This window comes from Camarhynchus parvulus, chromosome 1A (assembly GCF_901933205.1).
Source record: "Camarhynchus parvulus chromosome 1A, STF_HiC, whole genome shotgun sequence".
Lineage (NCBI taxonomy): Eukaryota > Metazoa > Chordata > Aves > Passeriformes > Thraupidae > Camarhynchus > Camarhynchus parvulus.
This window is the reverse complement of record NC_044586.1, coordinates 13,562,904-13,575,585: the sequence shown is the minus strand read 5'-3', so window position 1 is coordinate 13,575,585 and position 12,682 is coordinate 13,562,904. Positions and strand designations below refer to the sequence as shown.

The 12,682-nt window shown below is 46.8% G+C and overlaps 1 protein-coding gene across 3 annotated transcripts in view; it reads right to left on the bottom strand.

Moving 5' to 3' along the window:
* DENND2A (DENN domain containing 2A) overlaps positions 1–12,406 on the bottom strand; it is a 57,341-nt gene extending 44,935 nt beyond the window's left edge. Inside the window, exon 1 of one of the 3 annotated variants that reach the window (XM_030959468.1) lies at positions 12,279–12,406. The gene's annotated coding sequence lies outside the window, so the exon portion shown is untranslated. Of the gene's footprint in view, positions 1–7,230; positions 7,396–12,278 lie in introns of those variants that run through there. The other 2 variants (XM_030959470.1, XM_030959469.1) reach the window with 2 other exon arrangements.
* Between the last annotated feature and the right edge of the window lie 276 nt (positions 12,407–12,682).

The window sequence follows — 12,682 nt, the reverse complement described above, 5'->3', positions numbered from 1 at the left end:
TGAGAGGGAACACAGAGACTTGATATAAGGAAAAGTCTTTTTTTTACTATGAGGATAAAAGAGCTCTTTTCACCATGAGGAAAACAGAGCTCTGGAGCAGCCCTGCTGTCTCCATTACTGGAGGTTTTCAAGACCCAACCAAAGCCCTGAGCAATCTGAGCTCAGATCAGAACCCATTTGAGAAGGAGGCTGGAGTACAGCCCTCCTGTAATCCCTCCAAATCTGGATTATCCTATGATAACAGATCATAAATTACTGTAAAAGTGAGTTATCATTCTCATTTTCTCTGTGGAAAATAACAACAAAAAGTATCTTTCAAAACATTATTACTAGACATTTTCCTCCCCAAGTGATACTTTTTTGCTCTCCTCCAACTGATCAGCAAGGAAGCAGTAAAAAATAGTTGCCAAAACAAGATATATAATTATGCTATCCCCAACACATTTCTACTGTCTTTTGTCCCTAGTCATTCTGCAGTGCCTAACAAACTTCAACAGCTCCATGGAAGCCATGAATCCACCAATAATGCTGCCTTGGCAAATACTGATGAGTGCTGTAAATTTTCACTAATAGAAAAGGAAAATATTTTCTTCCCAAGTTCATTCCACTTTCAGAGTTCAGGGTACAATTTTTTGAAAAGCTTAAAGTTATTTAACTATTAATTATAATAGTTATTTAAGTATTTAATTATTAACTAAATCAAAAACTAACTAACCAACCAACTACTAAAGAAAAATGAGAAATACTGAAAGCATTTATTTGGGAGATTTGTTTTTTTCCTCTGCTGAAGTGTTCCTTTGGGCTTCTTGCAGCAGAAAACCTAGAAACTGGAGAGTTATCAAACAAGCACATATTGTTCACTACTCTCTTCCAAGGGATGTGCTAAAGCCAACACACACATAAAGGACTTTAATTTCCATTGTTTACTTTCTTTCACATACATCTCACTGCTGGATAATGGAGCAAAAGTAGAGCACTCGTGTACAATTGTCTCCATCAGCCCTTATCTCACAACTGAAGCAGAGCTATTTGTACATAAGCTTCCAACCCAGAGGATGTGCATCCAAGTTTTGTATTCCAGGGTAACCACCAGGGCATACTCCACCCATATGTTTGGATGTTGTGCTGGACTGGGCCCTGATACTGTTTATTGTGCACAGGAAAAACTCATTGCTACAAAGCGCTGACAGCATTTCACAAGGGATCATTTTACAGGATCCAGAACAAAATATCAAAGTAGGAATCTTCTGGAGTTAAACCCTTTGCAGAAGCCCTGTCCCCTGAACTATTCAATAAACATCATCCCCTCTCATCTTAAATGCTCATAAAGATGCCATTTCCAGTCCAATGCAAGGGGAAATCCCAGCTGTACTGAAGGTGACTGCAGTGATTTTGGTGTGGCTTCCATTTCACCCTCCACATTCACCTCATTTCTGCTCAGCCCCAACACAGAGGTACCTACAGGCACACAAGCACAGCCCCCCTCTGCTCAAGTCCATAAAACCTCTTTGGATGGGATGGGACAACTCTTACAGGTTCTCATGTGATGCTCAAAGAATAGAAAGGTTTCCTGCAGGGCAAGAGATGAGGTCTCCTACAGTAAAGGGGCTGCACTAGAGTGACCCACCTGGTATAACACCCTGATGATCTGCAAGTTCCTCTGTGAAATTCCCATCCCCACTGTGCCAAAAGCATCAGCTTTACACACTCAGCTTTGGAGATCTGGCTCAGGAAAGAGGTCTGTCTGTAATTGGGTTTTTTCCCTCTATAGAAGACAGCGATTGCAGCAAATGCACATTTTCCATAGGTTAAATACTCTATGAACAGGCCAGTTAGATCACAGAAGGCTTTGGGTTGGGAGGAACCTTAAGGATCATCTGGTTCCAATCCGCCAGCCATGGACAGGGACAACTTTCACCAGATCAGGCTGCTTACAGCCCCATCCAGCCTGGCATTGAACACTTCCAAGGATGGGGCATCCCCAACATCCAGGGGCAGGGCATCCTCTTGCAGAGCCTCACCAGCCTCACAAAAAGGAATTTCCTCCTAACATGTAATCTAAATATCCCCTCGTCTGGATTATATTTTTTTAGATATTCCTCACCAGAACCACGTTCTCTATACAAAGGTAGAAGCTGCCCAGTTCTGCCTCAGTTATCTGCAGTTGAATACAATGGATATTTGATAACTGTGTTTTCATTACTGAAAAGAGAATGCTTACAGACACAACTGGAAAACTAAACCTAAACTTGATCTTTTAGGGGGAAATTCCCCAAACATTTTCTTCTATTAGAAGAGGAACAAGAAGAGCTAAAGTAATGCTATACTTGATTTACTCCTTGGTTGGTAAGAAAAATGTTTGGCATTCAAGTAGGCATTCTTCTTCCCATCTCTTCAGCATGCAATAACTCAAATGTTCAGACTGCATAGCATCTACTTAATAAAAATCTCCTAAGTGGGTTCACTGCATTGATGTTAAAATGAAAAGTAAGACACAGGAGAAATTTCAGCCCTGAAAATAGGTTAGCAAGAAGTTATCTTTGCTTATATGCCTTCCCAAGCAAAAAGAATATTAGAGATGCACAGGGTTTGCAAATATAATTATCATATAAAACTAAGAATACTCCCAAGAGGTGATTTGTGTTCTAAAAGTACTTTCTCCTCCTGAAGTAGCATCTCACAAACTCTGAACCGCAGGGTAAAGGTGCCTGTTTCTCTTACCTAACCAGAAATGCTCCAGAAAATAACTTATCTGGTCAAGATGCACTCACATACTTGAAATGCAGCTGCATGGTCTCAGCAATTCAATTTGCATGAATCACAAACAGATTTAAGTGCTGCTGGAATAGTAAATTACTTATGGTTTCTGACTAACTTAAATAATTTTTGCCAAGTTTGATCTAAATTCAGTATGCCCCCAAAAAACCCCAAACGCAACAGAGAGAAACTTTCAAGAAAACATCTGAGGTAATCTGAAGGAAGCTTACAAGAGTCAGGTTCTTTACTGTGAAATGACATTACTTACCAAAATTTAGCTAAATTGAGGGGGTGTGTGTTAAACCCTCCCTTTACAAGGAGCAGAAATACTATTTAGGCTTTCTCTCCTTCCTATTTATTTTATTGAAGGGAAAAAAGGAGGGAATAAAATAGATGGGGCTACCCTGCCACCTTTCTCCAAGTAATGAGTTATAATTTTCTTTTATTCAATCATGAAACTGAAAAACCAATATCACAAAATTTCTTCCAAAGCATAAAAAACCTCCTAACCTCACTCTGAGGTCATTGGTCAGTTTAAGTTAATGGAGCAACGACAGTGACATCACCTTTTTCTCCTGGGTAACCTTATCTACACCTCTCACTGTGCTTCATCACTGCATCACCAAGTCATGCTGGCTCTGCTTCACAAAAGGTGCATTATACATTGTTCTGCTTAATTCTGCATTCAAGGATTTCACAGCAAATCATACCAAAATCTCCTACATTAAAAATGCCCCACTGTTTACACGTTAAAAAAAAAAGATACATGTGCAACAGAGACAGTGAAACAGCTGATCTGCTGTTGGTGTGTCAGGAAAAAAGAATGGGTTGGTGATTACCTGTTTCCAAGGAAAGAGAGAAAGAGACAGAGACACAGAGAGACACAGAGAGAGAAAGAGAGAAAGAGAGAAAGAGAGAAAGAGAGAAAGAGAGAAAGAGAGAGAAAGAGAGAAAGAGAGAGAGAGAGTGAGAGAGTGAGAAAGAGACAGTGAGAGAGTGAGAGAGTGAGAAAGAGAGAGTGAGAAAAAGCAAAAAAGAGAGAGCAAGAAAGAGAGAGTGGGAAAGAGAGAGTGGGAAAGAGAGAGAGAGAAAGAGACAGAGAGAAAGAGACAGAGAAGGAGAGAAAACAAACTCAGTGGTCAGGCTTGATTTTTCAAAAAGCAGATCTTGATCAGGAGCCTGAAGTAAAATAAAACACCCCACATTGCTCTCTACAGCTCCTGAGGAGGGAGATGCAGAGGGAGATGCTCAGCCCCTCTCCCTGTACCCAGTGACAGTGGGAATGGTAGTACAGTACCACACATGGGAATGGTTCAAAGCTGCAGCAGGAGAGGCTCAGACTGGACATTTGGAGGCATTTCTTTACCAAGAGGGTGGCCAAACATTGGAACAGATTTCCTAGAGGTGGACAGTGGTCCATGTCTCTCAGTGTGTAAAAGGCATTTGGTTAATGGCCTTATTAATATACTTCAACTTTGGCCCTGAAGTGGTCAGGCACCTTGGCAAGATGATCCCTGTGGGTCCCTTCCAAACTCAGTCTAGTTTAGTTTATTCTGTTAATAATAAAATAATACTAATAATAATAAAATTAATAAAAGTGATAAAATTCTAATGAAAGACTGCCATATGAAATTCATAAGAATAGCAAAAAGGACTGGGTTAGACATCTGGGAACACTGGTTTGAAGGACAGAAAAAGATAGAATTTGTATTCCTGCCGTGAATGGTCAGCTGAAGTCCTTCCCTGCTCTAAAACACCAAGTTTCTGTTTCTGATAATGTTTCCAGATTGCTTTGGATGAGAAAAATTATCTTACCCCATAGAAACAAACAGTAAGCAAGTGGAACTGAACCAATATATTACATGTCAGAATAAGTTATTAAAAAAATCCCAAGCAACCATAAAACCACCTCATCAAATTCTGACAACATTTTATGAAATTTGTGCCTTTTAGAGGTGATCCTAATTTTCCTTGAAACATACCCAAAATTGTCTTTGACTAGTGGAGGAATTTATGAATTTAACAGGGGAAAACCCTTGGTTTCCCGCTGAATTTGAGTAAGCGAAATCATTCTATAAGGAAAGGTTCCTGCTGTGCAAACAAGAGGATGCTGATGGGGCAAGGTTTAGCACAGACTAAGCAGAAAAAGCTGTCAGAATCCTTCACCACCACAAGTACAGGGCTGTTATGTGAGAGGTGACACCATGGCAAAACCTCTACGTGGAGTCACTCACAGTAATCTCAGGGGACAGAGACAGAAATCTGATGCAAAAACAGTTACCATGTGTTGGTTTCCCAGTAGGAAACCTCTCAGGCTTCTCTCAGAGTTTGACAAAGCTGAGAAACAAAAGCCAGATAGATCAGGGCTTCTGACATCATCTGGAAAAAGCTCAATATCTTACACATTTCTTTAGAGTAACAAATTGTCTCGTAGAATTTGACTGGGGATTGCTGAACATGCAGCCTAGCATGTCAAGGCAGGGAAAACTAGATTCTCAGTTACTTATTCCCAAACTCTCTGATTTCAAGGAAAAAGTTCTCATGGACCAGTAGATTGTGGAGGATGCTCCAGGGTCTGGTTTTGGCCAGATGTTGATTTTTGAAGCGCTACATGTGCTGATGCAGAGACTTCCTTCTCAGTTTTAGTAATAGGCATTTATTTCCCTTTGCTAGTAAGCCACTCTCAGCTCTGGATAACCCAAGACTCAACTCTTACCCAAAAGGCTTCACAGAGGAAGCCTCTGGGATCACAGCATGCTTTGCAGCTGAAACACATTTTATTTTTGTATGTAGAAGGCACACATCTTCTGCAGGGCCTTAACATTTTTAAAGAGAAATCTCCAATAGTCTGAAAAGTCTCTGGGAGCTCTTTCCTTTTTAATTTAGAAAGGTGGCGTTCAGCTGACACTGGCAAGCAAGCTCATATTTATGAAGTGCCCTCTCAGTGTCCCGTGAAATTTGCCATTTCCCTCCATGACAGTCAGCACTATCTGTCACGAGAACACAATCCCCAGGGACAGGAGCCCCTGTGCTGCTCTCCCTGCAAACAGATGTGTGCACGTTCCCCAGCTCGGAAAGTCACGGCCGCCTCTTGGCAGAGAGCTGCAGCAGCTGCACATCTGCAGAGGGGAAAAGCTTTCAGCAAAAACTAGAGGGGGATCTCATCCTCCTCCCCCCCGCCTGCAGAGCAAGCTCAGCATTTGTTCCTCTCCAGATGACACCCCGATGGGTTGATTTAATCACTCACACATGCATGCCTATCCACAATGCTTCCAAAATACCAGGCCTGTGACTGCATCTCACCTGAACTGCTCACAGCAACAGGGCTTATCAGCAAGAGGCCTTGCAGGGTAAGAAGAGAAAATCCGTGTTCAAGGGCGCTGCTAATATAAAATGATTATATAAAATGATTCTGCAGAATACAGTGGGCGAGCGAGAGACCACTTGTGATGAGGAGAACACCTAAGCACACGCTTGATTTTAGGTCTGTGCTCAAAGCATATCACTGGCTTCAATCAGACTGTGTGAAGTTCAGTTCCAAACTTCCCAGAGCAGGAATGATGTACTGGGTGGATTGAAGCATGTGCCTGACCTACATGTCAGCCTAAACGATTCAACAGACTGGGGCCACAGTACAGAATATTTAAATGTAGCAGGAGCACAGAAACACTTCACCACTTTTATTCCCAAAGGGAAATCTAATTAAAACACAGAGCATCTAGCCATTTAAAGTTATTCCGCTTACAAAGAAACAGCAAGTCTTGCTCCCTGAAACAGTCTCTCCAGTGGGTTGCCAGAATCCCCAGTAAGTTTCTGGAAACACAACTTATGTGCCTGAACTTGGCCAGGAGCCATCTGCTCTCTGGGATCTGTAGGATCAGGAGTCTCAAGGTCTCATCCAGAACTCTTTCAACCCCTTCCAAGTGAGGTGGCACCTTTCCCCACTCAAGCTGCCCCTCACCATCACCAGCTCTTGACATTTTAAGTGTGTGGGCCAGATTTTCAAATGAGCTCAGAGCAAAACTTTTGTGAGTGCTTCTCCAAGACCAGCTTTTCTGCCAGGCACAGTCTCCTGCACAGATATCCTACCAAAGGCTTTCCAAGCAAGGCCAGCACCCCACATGCTGAACTGTTCAGCCAATCTGATTACTTACCATGACACCTGATGAGGAGATGGGCATTGGAAATTACAGCTGCCAGCACCCCCTGGCAGAATCTATCTTTACACTAGGCTCCATTAGGATCAACAGCTCTCTGCTGTACGTATTCTAGAGGGAATGAGAGCAGTGGAACAAACCTCCACCAGCATTTGCCATGCTATTTTACAGAGGAGGCAAGACTGGCCTCAGATAAAGGATGCTACACTTGAAAACAAAGCAGTGCTCCTATGATGGCTCACACAGCAGCACCTGTAGCAGCAAGTCCCAGAGTCCAGTCCAGGCACCACAGAGAGCTGAACCACAGCTGCCTTACCTGTCTAGCTTCCTTCCTTTTGCCTTTTACTCTGCTCTTCCATCACACATCCCAAAATGGTCCAGGCCCCTTATTCATGCTTCTAGATGAGATCTTGTCAGCACTGCACGTGGAGCCAAGTGCATGAAGAGCCCAGGGGATGGCTAGGGCCATCTGTTACAGGCTTTTCTCTCTGTGAGCTGGTGTTTTTATTTTAACTCCCTCTGCTTCTGGGCCCCTCTTCATCTCTGGCTCCTCCCATCTCCCTCTCTCCACTCATGAAGACAGAGTTTCCATCCTGGCCCTGGGCCAGCACATGTATGGGCAAAGGCAGAGCTCAGGAAAAGCCATCTTCTGCTCCCTTTCATCACGTAAACACTGCCAGTTCCCAGCCCAGGAGCACAGGGCTGAGCCAGAGCCCTGCCTGCAGTGCAGGGGGACTGAGGAGCAGCAAGTCCTGCCCAGACTGGCAGCTTGGCTGCAGGGCCAACATCTCCCTCCCAGCCCTCCTGCTCCAGTGAGCAGCCTGAGCCTTTACCCCAGCCAAGGAACTGCTTGTTAGAAGGCAGACACAGACACATCTCACATTCAGCAAAGGTCGTGTGTAACAGACAGCACATGCAGGTAACAGTCAAGCCAAATTCTTGTTTGTGCCAGCCATTAAAAACAAGGAAACCAGAAGACCCCAAGCAAACCTGACTGGCAGTGCCCCAGCACTGGGATGAGAATCTTGCCCTAAGAAGGCCTCAGAGATGTGCTAGCTCCTAACAAGTTTAGTCAGTAAAAACTGACCTAATCAGTCAGTGAAATCACCATTTAAATCACCACTAACTCTTGCATCTACTTTGCTAAATCCTTGAAAGTAACATTCTGCCAGCTGCAGCTGGTTTCCCTAACCTGGGGAGGGGAAAAAGCACTGAAGCAAAGAATGAAGATTATACCAGCATTCATTCCAGCAGGACATTACTCTTTCAAGCCTCTGCCCTTCCAACTGTGCTTGACTTCCTTCAGCTTTACCATGGGATAGTACTGTTTTCAAAAAAGACAGAAATTATGTCCTCAATACATGTTATCTGCGTTAAAGAAAGGAGTCACAGTGTTTCAAACTTCTTGCAAGGAAGATTTCCCATGAGCCCCCTTTTGGGGTTTTTGTTGCACACACAGAGCACCCCACATTTGCTCAGGAAATGTTTGGGCAATGTATTTACCTCAGAGCAGTACAAACTCAGGGGGTTTCTGGACAGGATCACCCCAGCCATTGTGCCAGGATTATCCCAAGAGCACAGTTAGTCCCTGTGAGCAGCTCCAAGGATGACAGGCTGGAACCACATCACAGGGTTCAGAGCTCCTCAGAGCTGTCTCAGCACAGCACAGGCTGGACCATCATGATGGCAGAGCCCCAAAGGTGGCTTGCTGCCTTGAGCTCCCAGCTCAATGAAAGACATAAACTGGTGAAGACTCACATAGTGGTGGGTAAGAATCCACTGCTTTCCTCAGGAAAGGCCTGGGGAATGATGGCTTTCACCTCATCAGTGCCATGTCCACAGACACAGAGCACCTTGACCCACCTGGGTGGTGAACCGTGTAGAGGCTGGGAGAGATCTTGAAGAGGATCAGCCTAGAGGACCTTAAGTATTTATTTATGTAAGACAGTGCTGATGCCTTTTAGTGCTTCATACTAACCCTGAACTGACCCTCAGCCTGCTCTGTGCTGAGCTTCCACCAAAGGACACAGGCCTCAGCTGAAATCCCAGGATGCAGAGGTCAGAGGTCCCAGGGACTCTAGGTCAGAGATCCCAGAGACTCTACACTGTCTTAGGCACCCACTTCAAGGTCACCCAAGGCCCCTGCAGAAGGCACATTTCAATGTAGCACAGCCATTTCAACATTTCAAAAGCACGGCCTTCATGAAGCTGGGAGCTCAGTGATACAGTCACCTTCACTAAAACCTGGGCTGAAGCCACCCCCAAACACTGTGCATATCCTCACATTTCAGCCTTTGCTTCCATTTCCAGGAGCTGATAAAGCAGCTCCAAGGTGAAGACCAGAAAAAAAATCCCATAAGCAAGATCAACATGCTGTTGCCCTTTCCACTGCACTTCAGAGCTACAGTGAAGAAAACACTGTTTCTTTTCCTCCTTTGTGCTGTGAAACAGTGCTCACAGATACCTCAGACACAATGTTATTTGAGCTGTATCTAAGCAAAGCCAGGATCACTCATTTACTGTCAGGACTTGAATGAAGCAAGAAATTGCTTTCCAGCTCCATCCCACTCCCTCCTTCCCTCGGGAGAGTCTTCTCAGCCTGAAAGGAACTGCTATGCAAGTGCATTAAAAGTCCTATTTCAGCATTTCTTTCATAGTAGAGGCCTCTTCCAGCCAGCTCTTGGGCTCCTGCCAACAGACATATCAGCCACTAGTACTCAAATCCTTCTGCTAAAAAACGCTTCCCTAAAGAGTTTGCACCCCACTTCTGAAGGCCTGAGATCATCACAATTAACCAGCCTCAACAAGGGTTCAAGACAGGTTCTTCTCCACTCCCATCGGTTTAATGGGGCACTACACAGCCTTTTCTCCCCTTGGTCTGGCCCCCACTTAGGAAGGAGCAGCTTCCACACAGCTCCAGTCAGGAAATAAATGTCAGGTGTTACAAAAGGAAGGGAGGACCAGCTGCTTTGAATGATGCATTCAGGGGATCCAAAAGAACACGGCACTTATCAGACACTTCTGAAATGCCCAGCATCTCTCCATCTTTAAGAGACTGGTTCTGTTGTGTGATGATTTCATCGGCAAATTTCTTAAACTTGGGGAAGGATCAAGCTTGCTTCTGTGCTCCCAGAGCGCCCAGCAAAATAGAGATTTTAAGTCCTGTCTGTATGAATTAGTTGTCATGGCTGATATTAAGAATAACTCCTTGGAAAAGCTACTCCTGGATTAAGATCATCTCTGAAAAACACAGCTTACGGGGTCTTTATTTATTATCTCCTTGTCAAAATGAACATTTCTAACGTGTAAATACCACAGGCATGGGAGAAAGACAAGCCTATTGTAAGTGTCTGACAAAGGATCTAAATGTTCTTCTTGTTTCTGGAGAACAGAAAGCACACACAGAAGTTGTCTTTGCACACAAAATGTCCTAAAAGCTTTCCCAGGGCAGTGAGCTGGGGGCAGTACTGAAAGCAGCAGCACTTTGGGACATCCACATGCACTTGTGCTCTACAAGGAATACTGCACTTTGGATCTGAGCTGATGAACAGGAAGAATCTTCTGCGTGGACTGCTAGGACATGGACGTGCTGAAGGCCAGCCCAGGCTTCAGCACACAACCTTCTCACCCACGCAGGCAGAGTGGTCCCAGCAGAGCCATAAATCTTCCTTCTGCTTTTTGCATCCCTGGCCACTCCAGCGCCCTTTGTTTTCAGTGCTTTCTCTTCCGTTTCTCAAAAAGGCGCCTTTTTACCCTGGGAAATCCTGTGGCTTTCCTCTCATTTCCATACTTAGCGTTTTCAGTTGCTTCCAAGCCTGCCCCAACATAGTAGTTACCCATTTTTACAGGCTGAAACACTGCCTGGATTATTTTAAAAACCCAAGCAACAACCAAACAAAACCCCTCAAACCCCACATGCACCAAACCCCACAAACACTACCCCAATGACAATTCAGAGCACAACACAAGGGTGGAGGAAATGTATTCCTTTCCTCTGCCAGGATGCAGTAACAACTCCCTTTTTGGTGGTTCAGAAAACAGGGCCAGTACACATTATTGGACCTCACTACCACACACCAAGAACCAGCAGCCAGTAAGGTGGCAGCCAACACAGAAAACAGCTTTTTAATCCACCACCAACACCAGCAGCTCCCCTCACAGCAGCAAATAAAAGCCCCATGGAAGTCCCTTTGGTCATCTCTATCCTCCCAGCTGAGCTCGAGGCTGGAGATGCTCTTCTCCAAAAGCAACAAACTTAAACAACTATTAAATGGCAAGAGCAAAGGTGGCTGGGAATAACTCAGGGTCAGGAACAACCTGCTGACCTGTCTTGGGAACAAGATGTGTTCTTGTAAAGAGCAGAAGGGCCCATGTTAGCACTTAGCTCCTGCACCTGTGAGGAGGCTCCAGGGCAGATCCAAGTAGTCAGAAAGCCTCAATCCCCCATGACCATCACTTTTCCAGCACCAAGCAGCAAGACACATGCTTACTGGACACTCAAAAAGCCAAAACCTCTGAAAGTGCCCCAAATACACCTGGCATGGTTTTGCCTCCTAGTTTGCATTTGACACCTTGGGACCACAGCAGCAGCCAGCTGTAACTTCTTCCTTGTTCCCTTCCCAAACAACATTCCCTTCTACCAACTCCCTGTCCATTAGCGCTCATCACCCTTGGGTACAAGAGCGGGAAGGCAAGAAGGCGTTTTTCCCCCCAGGACAGGTGAATACTCCCACCGATCCCCACCGGGAGTCAGAAGTGCCACCCTGGTAAGCCACAGCTTGCACACAACTGCAGGCGCCCCTTCCAGCCGAAGGCAAAGGAAGAGGAAAGCAGTCTATCCAGAGCAGAGAGAGAGAAGTGCAGGGCTAGTATCACACGGGGGTTCAGGGTTTTGCCGAGCCGAGAACTCTGGCTGCTTGCTCCGGCAGGGCCCGGGTTTCCCCCAAAGAATGTGCTTAGCGTTTCCTCCTCTGTTTTGTGCTGGAGACCGAGGCAGGGCTGAGTTCACTCAGGGGCCCCGTGCTGGGTGGCGGGGCTGCCGCTGCTCCTCCGCCCCACCGCTCCCGGCCCGCTCGGGTCGGCTTTTCAGCAGCGGCCCCGCTCCCCTGGGCCCGGAGCCCCCCAGCCGAGCCCCGCTCCGGCAGCGGGCCCGGCCCCCCGCGCCCGGCGGGAGCAGCAGCCGCCCCGTCCCGGCGCCCGGGAGCGCGGGGGGACTCTGCTGGCGGCCCCCGCTTTCCCTCCCTGCAGCCGGGATGAAGAAAAGCCAAGTTGGGGCGCGGAAGGGAAGAGGGAATTCGGGATTTTTTGGAGCGGCACTTCTGCCCGCTGCTCTGTCGCGTTAGCGTTCCCTCGGCGCCTCCCTACCTTCCTCGGCGGCGGCAGCGGAGCGGGGGGCCGTGTCCTGGCATGACGGCGGCGGCGCCCGGCGCCGGGCTGGCGGCTGCGGACCCGCGGCTGGGGGCTCCCGCCCGCCCCCCGCCGCCACCGGCCCCGGCCCCGGCCGCCCTCCGGCGGGAGCACCGCCCTGTCCCGTCCCGCCCCGCCGCCCAGGCGGCCGCGCCCGCCCCTCGCTCCCTGCGCGGCCCGCCCGGGGGAAGGGGGGTGCCCGGGGGAGGGGACGAGGGCTGCCGGTGTCAGCGGGGCAAACCGGAGCTGACCGAAAAGCCGCCGTTCTGGTTGCAGACGGAAAGATTTGCGGGGAAACGTAGAAAGCCCTGACTTGCTGTCGCCCCAGTACCCGTCACTGGCACGGCTTCCCGAGGCTGATG